This window comes from Mizuhopecten yessoensis, unplaced genomic scaffold, assembly GCF_002113885.1.
Source record: "Mizuhopecten yessoensis strain PY_sf001 unplaced genomic scaffold, ASM211388v2 scaffold2329, whole genome shotgun sequence".
Lineage (NCBI taxonomy): Eukaryota > Metazoa > Mollusca > Bivalvia > Pectinida > Pectinidae > Mizuhopecten > Mizuhopecten yessoensis.
In genome coordinates this window covers 819,652-834,308 of record NW_018404492.1, presented here as the reverse complement: position 1 = coordinate 834,308, position 14,657 = coordinate 819,652, and positions in this window count along the sequence as shown.

Sequence of the window (14,657 nt, the reverse complement as noted above, 5' to 3'; positions counted from 1 at the left end):
TTCACATGTGTAACTTTATAATTTGTGTTATTACAGTCAATCTGTTCAACAACTGAATACGAATTGGCGTCGTTTGTTCTATTAGAAAGATGAGATCTGCATTACATTAACGTATCTCCACAATGCTGACAAAGACAAACAGCAAGGTCGGTAAGGAAACAGGGTCTGTCGTAGCTGAATCGGACCAAAGGTATGTTTTAGAAACAAACCGTACGAGAAAAAATACCGAGAAAGGTATTGAGTACCAAATGGATCAGATTAAAAGAACAAACAAATCTCTGAAAATTATCTCACATAGACTACTGAAGATGACGACGAGCCCTTAGCTGTTGTTCGAAGGAAATATTGTTTGTGGATGCAAGTATACGAACGGTTCCTTGAACTTTATGAGATACTTTCTCCCCAAATTGAAACAAATGAGAAGGATTCAGTAAATGGTTTGCGGAAAGTAATAGTTCAACCCGCCAATTTAAGTTGAATATAGATAATTGTATCACGAAAAGGAGCAAGCAGGCCCTCGAGAACCAGTTAGAGAGACAGAAATTCCTTCCTAGTGAAACAGTGAATTTAGATAAAGAATTTGAAGCAGACAGACTTAAAGAGGAAGTCCGTACAGTATGGAAAGAAGGCATAGAGGACAATATTTCAGTTATTTCGAGAATGTCTCATGAAAGTAGGGCCAGTTCCTATGCTTCGATAAAAAGAATTGAAGAACAAAAATGGGTAGAATTCCAGACTAGAAAATTGTACATGTCAAAGAGGAAAGAAATTGAGATGGCAAAGCTAGCCCTGAAGCCCGAAGAAGAAGAACTAGAACTTGGCACTAACATAGCAGTGTCTCAAGCCGTAAGTGAAGTCCTGGTAAAATATGGATCAACTGAAAATCTTGCCACACCTGTAAGACCAGTGCCACAGTTGATAGACGAACCCAGATTTACCTCCCCTGGGCCTACTGCAACACACCACCCTTCCAGCCTCATGGAGTAACGCGTTGAAGAGTCCCCACCACCACCTTTTATAGGATCAATTCCCTCTGAACCTAATAATTAAGCTGATATGAAACAGAGAGTCGTACAACACCTGCGAAAACCGGTAACGGAAATTAAGAAATTTGGTGGTGACCCCTTGGATTATCAAAGATTTATTCGTCAGTTCAATGCCAAAGTGGTAGCTACACTTTATGTAATACAGAAGATGATGACGAAAGAATGAACTACCTGGAACAACTTACCCAAGAGGAAGCACATAATGTGGTAACTGGATTTGGCCACCTTAGAGGTGATAGGACTTACAAAGCTGCTATGCAACAACTGGAAGAGCGCTATGGGGACGATAAAGTAATAGCTACTGCCTTTATCAGAAAAGCATCAAACTGGCCATCAGTGCGTGCAGGGGACGCCAAAGCCCTCGACGAGTTTGCACTTTTCCTGGTTGAATGCCAAAACGCTGTAGGAGCTGATTCTAGTAACGTCCTGGAATATATCAAAAGGTTGATGCTGCAACCACCCTTCCACCTGCTTGACCGTTGGAGACGCCAATTCTTTAAATTGAAGGAATCTAAAAAACGAGTGAGATTCAAGGATTTAACACAATTTGTAAAGGCTGAAGCTAAGAAGGTGAATGACCCAGACAAATAACTCATCAAAACGTCCTTTCGGAAAGAACAAGATAAGTCAAATAGCGAATGCTACGAGTGAAGTTTCTACAACAAAGTCGGAGTCCCATAGTGAATGTTCATACTGTGATCTGAAATCTCATTTACTGGAGACATGCAAGAAAATCGTGGCAAAAGGTCTGTAGTAAAGATATAACCATCTAAAGGAAAAGGGTTTGTGTTTTGGATGCTTGAGGAGAGGTCACTTGTCAAATAGATGCAAAAGGCGACTAACATGCAATACGTGTGGAAAGTGTCACCCCTCTATCTTGCATGACGACTCAAAGATATCAACTGCTGATAAAGAACACTCACAGAACCCTTACAAATATTCTGATAAGACTCACTTGCACCGGGGCCGGAGACGTGTATTGTGCCATGGCCATCATCCCAGTAAGGGTTAAGCTAAAGAATAAGCCTCACAGTATAGAGACATATGCTTTCTTGGATACAGGAAGTACTGCTTCATTTTGTACAGAATCTGTAATGAGACAACTCTGAGATAATGGCAGGAAGACAGAGCTCACATTAAGCACTTTGGGTGAGCCCTACACAATGACTACGTCTTCTGTTAGCAGCCTACAGGTTTGTGATCTGGATCCGAAGGATCTGGTTGACCTATCGAAGGTATTCACGAAGGAGGTAATGCCTGTAAAGAGAAATCATATACCTACACAAAAGGAAGTTTCGAAATGGGAGCATCTATCAGAAATATCTTTAGCTGAACCAAAGGTGGAAATAGGATTGATGTTGGGTGGTAATATACTGTATGCCTATGCGCCTACAAAAATACTTACCGGACCCAGTGAGTCACCGGACGCAACAAAAAATAAGTTAGGTTGGGCAGCATGGAATCTTCTCAGAGACAGTGGTAGTGCAAATGTGAACCGAGTACATATTCAGGAGTCAGAAGACTGCATAGAATCAATTCTGAAAAGGTCTATGACTTGGACTTTCCTGAACGTCTGATTAATGACAAGAGCGATGATATATTGTTCTGCCAGATAACTCAGCAATGGCTAAAAGGAGACTTCGTAGCATCAAGAGCAAGTTCCAATCAGATCCAAAGTTTAAGGAGGACTACACCTCCAGGAGAAGGGGTATGCCGATCCTGCACCGAAGGATTGTGAAAGCGGGGAAGTTTGTTTCATTCCCCATCATGGAATATACCACAAGAAAAAGAACAAGATTAGAGTGGTGTTCGATTGTTCAGCAAGGTATCAGGGAATCTCCTTGAACGACAACCTACTTCATGGACCGGATCTCACTAACGATCTCCTTGGCGTACTGATAAGATTTCGTGGGTAGCAAATCGCAGTGCTTGGAGATATCGAAACAATGTTCTACCAAGTTTAAGTTCCAGAGGACAAGAGAGACTACTTGATGTTTTATGGGTTGGAAAATGGTAATACTGAACACGAACCTAAGATCTTTAGGATGACAGTCCATCTGTTTGGAGCCACATCATCTCCTAGTGTATGTAACTATGCTCTTTAGCGTACTGTGGAAGATAGTGAAGGACAGTTCGAACGGGAAGTTCAGGACATGGTGAAGGAAAATGCTTATGTCGACGACTGTCTTGCATCCGTTGCTACAGAGAAGAAAGCGATTAGCCTGGTACACAACGTGACACAAATGTGCAAGTCAGGAGGATTTAGTGGATGAGCAACAGTCGCAACGTTGTTGAGTCAATACCAGAAGATGATCGAGCGAAGGAAGCTAAGTCATGGAGCTTGGATAGTCAATCACCAACTTCAGATAAATCAGGCATGTGACAAATGAATTGTGAGATAGATACAGTCTTGCGGAAATGTACAGTCAATTACCTTGCCTTTGTTCATGTATAGTATTAACGTATTGATGTTAATTCTATTTGTTTGTTTATCATCAGTGTCTAGTGTAAGAATATGTGTAGAGTATGTGATATATATGTGTCTAGCTGATAGAAATGGAAGTGAATGTGTATGTATTGTACCCGATATCTGCAGTTTAACTACCCATTTTTTAATTGCATTTCATTTTCTTTTAAACTTATTTTTCAACTGAAATCTACTCAACTTCTGAGAGAACCAATAAAAGTAGATATTTGTTATGGTAATGTCAAATAACATTAAAATAGCATCTGCAAACTGTAGAGGCTTAGGGCAGAAGGAGAAAAGAAATGATATATTTAAATATTTAAAAAAGTACTATAAATATTATAATATTATATGTTTTCAAGACACACATTTAACAAAAGAAAAGGAAAGGGAAATAGCATTACAATGGGGATATACATGCTTTTTTAGCTCTTACAGAAACAATTCATGGGGAGTTTGCATATTTTTTGATAATAATTTTGAATTTGAGATCCACAGTAAATGGAAAGACACAGAAGGAAATATAATAGCCCTTGATATAAGCATTGAAAAAGATAGATTTTCATTAATTAATTTATATGGTCCCAATAAAGATGATTCAGATTTTTATGAAAAAATATATAATCAGATTATTAATTTTAGCAATCCTTGTTGCATAGTTTGTGGTGACTTCAATTTAGTTTTAGATCTGGAAAAAGACACAAACAATTATGTAAATATAAACAACCGAAATGCCCGTACAAGACTTCTTAAACTGATTGAGTAAACAAATTTAATTGACCCATTTAGAATTTTTCATCCTACTTATAAAAGATATACATGGCGGAAGAAAAACCCTATAAAACAAGCTAGATTGGACTTCTTCCTCACCTCAGAAAATATTTTAAACTATATTGAGAAGGTTGATATTTTTGTTGGTTACAGATCAGACAATTCTATAATATCACTAGAAATTAAATTAAATAACTTTGTGAAAGAGAGGGGCCTATGGAAATTTAACAACAGTCTTTTATATGATCAAGAATATGTGCAAAAAATTAAAGATACCATATATAAGATCAAACAGCAATATTCATCACCAATTTACGATAATGATATTTCTAATATAGCTGATGAAGAACTAATATTATGTTTAGATGAACAACTTTTTTTAGAAACATTATTAATGGAAATCAGGGGAACAACTATATCGTATTCATCATTTATAAAAAAAAAGAACGGGACAAAAGGGAAAAAGTACTAATATCTGATCTAGGAAAATTAAAAGAAAATAATACATGGGCTACTAATTTAGATGAATACGAACAGAAAACAAACGAGCTAGAGAGTATTAGAAAAATAAAAATGAAAGGGCATATGATAAGATCAAAATTAACTTGGCTGGAAGAAGGGGAAAAACCATCAAAATATTTTTGCAACTTAGAAACACACAATTATGTTAATAAAACTATTGTTAAAGTTGAAAAAGAAAATGGGGAAATCATAACTAGTCAAGTTGAAATTCTTAGGGAAATACAAAACTTTTACAAACAATTATATGCTGACCATTCGGATAATATTGAAGATGTTAATTTAGACAGCCTTTTAGATGGTTTAAAATATGTAAAATTAACAGACAATCAACGTGTAAATTTAGAAGGCGAATTATCAGAAACAGAATTACTCTTGGCATTAAAAAATATGAAAAACTGTAAATCACCCGGTTCTGATGGTTTTACTAGTGAATTTTTAAAACTTTTTTGGAATAATTTAAAATATTTTATTATCAGAGCATTGATTTTTGGTTATGATAAGGGGGAGCTATCCATTACACAAAGACAGGGTATTATCACCTGTATTCCCAAAGGAGATAAAGTTAGACATTTTATTAAAAATTGGAGGCCGATTACTTTATTAAATGTTATATATAAACTTGCTTCAGCTTGTATAGCCAACAGACTAAAAACTGTTCTTGATTTTATTATTTAAGACACACAAACAGGATTTTTAAGTGGAAGATATATTGGGGAAAACACCAGACTTATTTACGACATTATGAATTTTACTGAAATAAACAACATACCAGGACTTTTAATATTTATAGATTTCGAAAAGGCCTTTGATTCAGTGCCATGGAATTTTTTATACAAAGTAGTTGATTTTTTTAATTTTGGTGAAAGCATTAAAAAATGGATAAAAACATTATACAAAAATACATACTCTGCAATAAGCCAACATTGTATACTGTCAAATGTTTTTGATATACAAAGGGGTTGTCGACAAGGGGATCCTGTCTCCCCATATTTATTTTTACTTGTAGTTGAAATATTGGCTATTCTTATAAAAAAAAATAAAAAAAATATCAAGGGCATTACAATCCAACAGAAAGATCATAAGCTCTCACAGTTTGCAGATGATACCTCAATAATTTTAGATGGATCTAGAAACTCATTCAACGAAGCACTGAATGTTTTAGATTGCTTTGGTAAAATATCGGGACCAAAAGTAAATAATGATAAAACCAAGGTGATTTGGATTGGCAGCAAGAAATTCAGTGCAGACGTTTACCATCATAGATGGAAACTGAAATGGGGAGAAACAAAATTTAATATGCTAGGGGTTTATTTTTCAGTTAATCTAGATGAGGTTGTTTGAATTATACCACAGTTCTTAGAAATGTTAATAAAAGTATAAACCAGTGGTCACGCAGAATTTTAACACCTCTTGGTCGGATAGTTGTATTAAAATCAATCATTATACCAAAATTTAATCATCTATTCATATCTGTTCCTACACCCGACAATAATTTTATTCAACAGTTGAACACTACTTTTTTCAATTTTATTTGGCAATCACCAGTCGACAAAATTAATAGAGACACTATAGTCCAAAGCTATGAAAATTGGGGTCTGAAAATGATTAATATCAGGAATTTTATAACAAGCCTTAAGTCTACATGGATAAGAAGATTACTTAAGAATAATGATAAATGTTGGACAAATATTTTTGAAGCAGAACATTTTCCCACCATCAACATATCAGATTTTGGTACGGACTTCATTAAAAAAATCAGACCAAAAATGCCTCTGGAAAAATGTTTTTCAGGCATGGGTAGATATTTCAGAAAAAAACACAAATGCAAATTAAAAATATTGAGCAGTTTCTTACTTTTCCTATATGGTATAACCCAATTTTCTGCATTGATAACAGGTCTTTTTTCATTAAAAAATGGTTTGAGAAGGGTGTTAAAAATTTGTGTGACCTACTGGATCAAGATAATTCTTTTCTAACCTTTGCAAACTTTAGACTAAAATTCAATGTCGAGTCAGAAAACTTTTTAATTTATCAAAGTATATGCCAATCAATTAAGCAAAGATATAGACAATTTAAGTATAATTTAACTGCTGAAAACATTGTTGAACGACCATTTATACCACACCATATCAATATAATTATGAAAAGCATGAAAGGTTGTTAAGACATGTATATTACCCTGAATAATAAAAATAAAAAAATACAGCTGAAATAAAATGGAAATCAAAAGAAAGTTTTAGGAACATGGACTGGAAACGATTGTATAGCATTCCTTTTAAAAGTACAACGGATACAACACTTCAGTGGTTCCAGTATCGGTTACAAAATCGCATTCTCCCACTAAATAATTACTTGAAAACTATTGGTGTTTTGAACAATAGCCTTTGTAATATGTGTAACACAGAAATTGAAACTATAGAACATATTTTCTGGGAATGTCCTCATTCTTTCAGACTTTGGCAAGATTTAAAAAACAAGATATACCACAACTTAGATAAATTAATTGATTTTAGATTAGAAACAGTATTATTTGGAGAGACAGAAAATGTTGCCGTACCAATTAACTTTATTATCCTTTATGCAAAATATTATATATACACTGTATCAAGAAAAAAACAAAGACTCAGGTTAGATGGTTTGATTGAGTTTCTAGCATTCCGATATAACATCGAAAAAAATTCAGCCTCAAAAAATGTACGCAACGAAAAATTTGATCAAATATGGTTTGAATGGAAAGATATTTTTAACAGATTAAAAAATCAAGTTTACACAATCCATACATGTTTGTATCTTTGTTTATATAATTGATACTCTTTCTCTTGAAATGAATATTTAAATTTCATCTTGATTTTGTAATCTGATAAAAATAAAACTGCATATATCCGTTATGTTATGGTGTGAGTGGATGTATGTGCTATTTTTTGTTTGTTTTGTTTTATAATTATCTTTTTAGCGGACTTTTTAGAGAACTCTCGGAGGATATTTGTTCATAGAGAATGATTCGTTTGGATTCAAAGTTCAAGTACAGAACAAACAAACCACCAAACGATGTATACTTTCCGTAACCAGCTCTGTCTATGATCCTTTAGGAATTGTATCTCCCTTTGTCTTAAAAGCCAAGTCGGTGTTGCAAAGACTTTGCAAGGATGGGAAAGGATGGGATGAGGAAATCAAGGGAAAGGATCTTAAGGACCGGCATGACTGGTTAAGTCAGCTTCCAGAGCTTGAGAACATAACCATTGACCGATGCTACAAGAAGAGTTACTTAGGCAATGTCTGTTCCTGTCAACTTCATGGATTCGCCAACGCAAGTGATGCGGGATTTTGGTATGGTGATTTACCTACGACTCGTCAACGACTCCGGTCTAATTCTTTGTTCATTTACACTCGAAAAGGCAAGAGTCGCTCCCTTGGATGGAGCTTACCGCGTTAGCGTCAATTGTGAGAGTGTGCAAGATGGTCAACAAACAGTTGAACTACAACATAGATGAGTACTTCGGTTCTTAGGTACATTGCAAATAAAAACCTGCGATTTCATACGTTTGTTGCTAATCGTATTGCCCTTATTCCTGAAGCAACCAACAACGATCAGTGGCACTACGTGAACACGAAGGAAAATCCAGCTGATATCGCCTCAAGAGGCATGAACATTTCTAAGTTTTTGCAGAATAAGATGTGGCTCAATGGACCTGAGTTCCTATGGAAACCTGAATCTGATTGGCCAATCTGTAACCTGAACTATCCAGTAGTGGAGAACGACCCAGAGTTGAAGAAAACTGCTTGTTCTTTCCATACACTTTCAGAAAATGCAAATGGTGATGGAATGAAGAGATTGCTCAACCATTTCTCTGACTGGTCAAAACTGAGAAGAACTACAGGCTGGCTACTGACTGCCTTTGAAAACCTAAAATGTGCTGTTGAAAAAAAACCCAGATCAGACAGAGTATCAGCCTTTCAGAAACAGATCCCACTCTTCTCGAGCAAAAGTAGAAAGAATCGATTGCCAAGGAAAGACAAGAAAGATTCGATAAGCGTTCTTAGTGTCTTCAAACCGCGCGTCTCAGCATTGACATGATACAGAAAGCAGAGATAGCTCTGATAGGATATGAACAACGCTCATACTTCCAAAATGAGATGAAAGCTCTCACGACGACCGATCCTAGTACGACACTGAAGCGGTCATCTAAACTGTATAAGTTGGACCCGTTCCTGACAGAAGGTCTAGTTCGAATGGGAGGCAGATTGGAGAGAGCCGAACTCTCTTACGACACCAAACATCTTTTAGTGCTTCCTAAGGAGGCCGTGGTATCTAAGCATCTCATGGATGACGCTCACAAAGCATGCGGACATTTAGGAAAAAGCAGTTTTAGCGTTTCTGCGACGAAGATATTGGAATATTGGAGCTCGGACATACATTAAATCTATGATATCGAAATGTGTGGTCTGCCGGAAATACAGAGCTCCATGTAGTCAGCATAAAATGGCGAACTTGCCGGTTGAGAGACTCAATTCAGATGAACCTTCATTCAGCAGGATAGGAATGGATTTCTTTGGGCCATCTGATCTGAAACGTTGAAGAGTACTTTTTACTTGCCTAACCACCCGCGCAGTCCACCTCGTGGTCGCTGCTTCGATGGACACTGATTCATGTATTAACGCAATTCGTAGGTTAATAGCACGTAGAGGGGAGCCGGTGTTTATCAGATCCGACAACGGAACTAATCTCGTGGGAGCTCAATGAGAGATGTAAGAAGAAATCCAAAAGTGGAACCACGATAAGCTTAATCAGCATATGCTACAAAGTGGTATACATTGGAAGTTCAACCCTCCAGCAGGTTCCCACTTTGGAGGGGTCTGGGAAAGACTAATTAGATCTGTCAGGCAAGTGTTATATTCTCTTATGCAAAAACAGAACATCAAACTTGATGATGACGGACTTCAAACCCTTTTCTGCGAAGTAGAGTCCATCTTAAATTGACGCCAAATAAATGAAGCATCGGACGACGTAAATGACCTAGAGGTTTTTACTCCAAACCACCTACTACTTCTTCGTCCAGGAGAATGGTTCCCTCCATGAACGTTTGCCAAGACAGACACTTACTGTAGGAGGAGATGGTGACAAATTCAGTATCTGGCAGATATGTTTTGGAGAAGGTGGACTGCAGAGTACCTACCCTTACTTCGAAAGAGACAGAAATGGATACAAAAGAAGCGAAACATGAGAATAGGAGACTTGGTGATGATTGCGGATTACACACCAAGACGTTCTTGGGACATCGGTAGAATTCAGGAGGTTGTGAAGGACAAACACGACCTAGTGCGATTTATGATAGTCAAAACAGCGACAAACGTGTTAACGCGTCCAGTAGCCAAACTTGTTCTAATCTCGAATCGGACACTTCCCATTAAGATCAAAACAGTTCTATTAGTGAATTTCAATCAGTCGTAAAGTACTTTGAACAGTTTAATTATATTTAGACTTAGTTACAATGACTGTGGACTTTGAAAATAATCGCACATGTAATACTACATGTGTATTTGCTTTAAAGACCGTGTTGATCGCATCTTTCTAATGGAACAAACGACGCCAATTCGTATTCAGTTGCTGAACAGATTGACTGTAATAACACAAATTATAAAGTTACACATGTGAATCATACAAACGCATTGCACTATATAACAAGCTAACATGCACACATACAAATTTATCGCAATGAAAATGACTTGTTGAACTGTATGTCACGTATCGTTTACAATTATTGACGTTATGTCTTTAAACAGTCCGATATCTCACAATTGTTCGTGTTTATATTCAGTAACCGTATCGTTTCCACTGTGAATTGAGATCACAACATGCTTTGCGGCCATGCTTCAATCGTACATCCCATAATCAGGGCGAGAGTAAAATAAGAACAAAGTCCGGAATTACTAATTTTGGTACAGGATCCTTCCTGGATCCGGAATTGCTGAAATAGGCCAATACATACCGGCCCCTTAATCGAGACTTAAGGCGAGATTATCATAAATTCACTTCGCCTATTATAGACGGAAACATACTACACATGTGGGCATTCTGGAAAGGTTGTTTGTATAAAGAAAAGTGTAACTTGGGATTTGTTTCACGTGGTTAATGCAGATATTGTATTGTTGTCAACAGAATGAAAATTGATTTTGCTACATATCGAAGTGATAGCTCGATGACCTGTTCAGTTTAATCATTTCTTGTTTGGCAACACTATATAGGTATTCTGTTTGTTCTGTCATGTCCAGTCATAAACCGACACTATTATACATGTATCAATGGTACCTTCACTATCAAATGAGGTGACAAGCGTGACTTCGAACGTCGTTTCCGTGGTTATACGTGTATGTATCCTGCTATTTAATTATCATATCGCATTATATCTGATACTCCAGGGCCTCTATATCAAGGTAATCCTGATATAATAATTAAAGGTAGGACCTTCTACCGGACGCGATTTGAGTTTTGCAAAGAAAATAACACGGTCTCTCATGTTCTTTATGACTTTCATGATTACAACTTATTCCCTACGTTCTAGATTATTTCTGATCCTCAACACATATCTGTCAGAAAGATTCCTGTACTACTGCCGAAAACTAACTATGCACTGTAAACGTTTTGCTGGCACGAATAAAGATTTGACTAATCATATCATACCTTACAGAACTTTTATGAAAAAGTAACGAAGTGGATAAAGATTCGAACGTAGTACCTCCGTCACTGTTAAGTTGCCAATTGAGATACCTGGTCGACAAGGGTACGCCGGCACAGATGCGCCACAAGAATATCCAAATTGAAATTAAGGGAAGGTTACGGTATCTTTGGATAACTACAAAAGATGTGTCCAGTGTATTGCCTTCAGTTGGACAAAAAAGCATAACCTGAGTTACAACATCCTAATATGTGCAAGGAAACATTTATCCTACCGGAGTACCTCCGCTGATTTGTTGGGTTAAACAATGCGTTTTCGTTTGATTGCATTTGGTGTCTTGTCTATTTCTGGTCTGTGATGCTATTATTTGTATTACCATTGTGTTTTCTAATGTGCTTTATACCGTATGACCCTGTGTGATTTTGGTCGTTAAGATTGGATTTCATTCTATAGAACGTAAGTTTAACTAGCAAACTGACACCGATCTGTGTGAAGCTACAAGACGGTGTCATTTATTGCGTTTTGGAAAAGGGTCCATGTGTGATTGATAACAGGGATACAAAATAACAATCATGCTGTTGTTTTTAACTGCATTACAACATATATGTCTCATTGATCGTTTGCAGATAAACACGCAAGTATACTTACGTAATCTCTTTCCCATCCATTCAAGTTTATGCGTTCTTCCTGCACCAACATATTTCAACGCATGTGAATGTTAGAAAATTTGAAAATGACACCATTGTGTACTAAAGAACACTTCATGTCAACCACGCTCACTCTCCATTAACCGTTGCACTTTGTTTTTGTGTTCGAAACAAGGACCGTTCATGACTCATATATAATCTACCGAGGCCAGTATTATTTTAGACGAGCCTGGAAAAAACTACCGTCTGTTTTTTTAACTACAGTCCAATTAATATATTGATGGAACTTAAAGATGAATATATTAAACTGATATGTTTTTCCGGTATGAATTGGGGCGATTATTCCCACATTAAACATTTACAAGGTTCTATGAACTGCCCTTTTAAATAATGAACAACTAATGGGATACTCGTACGGCACTTCAACATATCACACCCCTCTTAATGTTATAGTGAATCAGCATTTCCCTGTTGTATTTGTCGGTATTAAATATTTATAAAAAAAAAAATATAAAGAGATGGTTTTTGGGTTCACATGCCGTTAAATTGCGTTAAGATGTTCGTGCTTAAAGAGTCAAGTATTGACATTTTAACAGTTGAAGTGTTTAAATATCTAAAATTACACCCATTTCAGCCTATTGCGCGCTGTTAGCGGAAGAAACCACACATCTTTCATTGGCGATGAAGCTAATCCATAATGATTAGATATACTGCATTTGTCAGGAGATTCCGTTCTTGTGTTCCAGGGAATGGCACTAATCTAGGACACACGCTGAAGCCTCTCGTCGCCAATTTGTTAGGTTCAAATTTACTGTCACAAAATCCAATATCTTTAGTAGTTGTATTGCCTTTAAATACACAGGGATTAATATTTCCAATCATGGAACTGGTTAGCAAACACGGCATATTACCTAACTGTAATCTATTCTTTATCTAGTAACCAGGATTTTTAAGTCAAGTACAAATTGACACAACTGCAATTGTATTGTATTAGTGTCGCTTTATTGACGCAAAGACAACTAAATGAACGATTTTAACGGTAATAAATACTACAGTTCATCCATGGTTCTGTTTGGGCTTTTATCCTTATAATGTTTCACGAATATAAAATTCTTTAAATAAACACTACCATAATTACCAATACATTAACAAGTCTTAACTAATCTCCGACAGCAGGTCTGTTCAGATTTCTGGATTCAAATATTGACCACACATTTTTTGTTGTGCTTAAGTACAAAATAGCCTAACTTGAGTGTTCCGAGTGATGCAATTTAAGAGAGTCTTTAGAGACCCGGATGTGTCTAGCTACGCACTTTACAAATACAGTATAGCATATAATGGCAGTTCGATGCGTATAAAACACAAGTATCACACCACACCCGATGTTCCTTGTAATTTCACCCTCCAGTCAAGGATATTAGACTGGGCTGGATATGGCATTACAATTAATTCTTAATTGACCTAGCCTCGGTTGCTCTTACGTTCTGTTAACTCTAGCCGTTTTGATATCATTAGATATATAGATAGTAAGCGTCTTGTTTTCATCTAGTCATAGTGGATGTTCATATCATTGTTATTTAAAAAAAAAAAAAAAAAAAAAAAAAAAATCCGTTCGGTCTTCAATATTTTGTCATGTCTGAAAATGTGCATATGTGTCACGACTTTAGAATAACTGTATGGTGTCCTGTGTCATGACGTGGCAATAGGTGTATGATGTCCCGTGTCATTATATGAGAATGGTTGTATGATGTCCTGTGTCACTACGCTGGAATAGTTGTATGGTGTCTTGTGTCACTACGATTGAATAGCTGCATAGTGACCTGTGTCATTATAAGATAATAGTTGTATGATGTCCTGTGTCGTTATACGAGAATAGTTGTGTGATGTCCTGTGTCATAATATGAGAAAAGTTGTATGATGTCCGGTGCCACTACGTTGGTATAGCGGTACGGTGTCCGGTGCCACTACGTTTGAATAGCGGTATGGTGTCTTGTGTCACTACGATTGAATAGCTGCATAGTGACCTGTGTCATTATAAGATAATAGTTGTATGATGTCCTGTGTCGTTATACGAGAATAGTTGTGTGATGTCCTGTGTCATAATATGAGAATAGTTGTATGGTGTCCTGTGTCATAATATGAGATTAGTTGTATGACGTTGTCACAACGTTGGAATAGCGGCATCGTGTCCTGTGTCACTACTTTTGAATAGTTTTATGACATCCTTTGTCACTACGTTGGAATACATATATGGTGTCCTGTGTCACTACGTTGGAATAGCGGAATGGTTTCCTGTGTCACTATGTTGGAATAGCTGTTTTGGGTCCTGTGTCACTAAATGGAAGAGCTATATCGGGTGCTGTGACATTACGTTGGGATAGTTGTATGGTGCCATGTGTCACTACGTTTGAATAGCTGCATAATGACATATGTCATTACGTTGAAATAGATGTATGATGTCCTGTATCACTACGTTGAAATAGTGGTTTTGTGTCCTGTGTGACTTCGTTGGAATCTGTGTATGGTATTC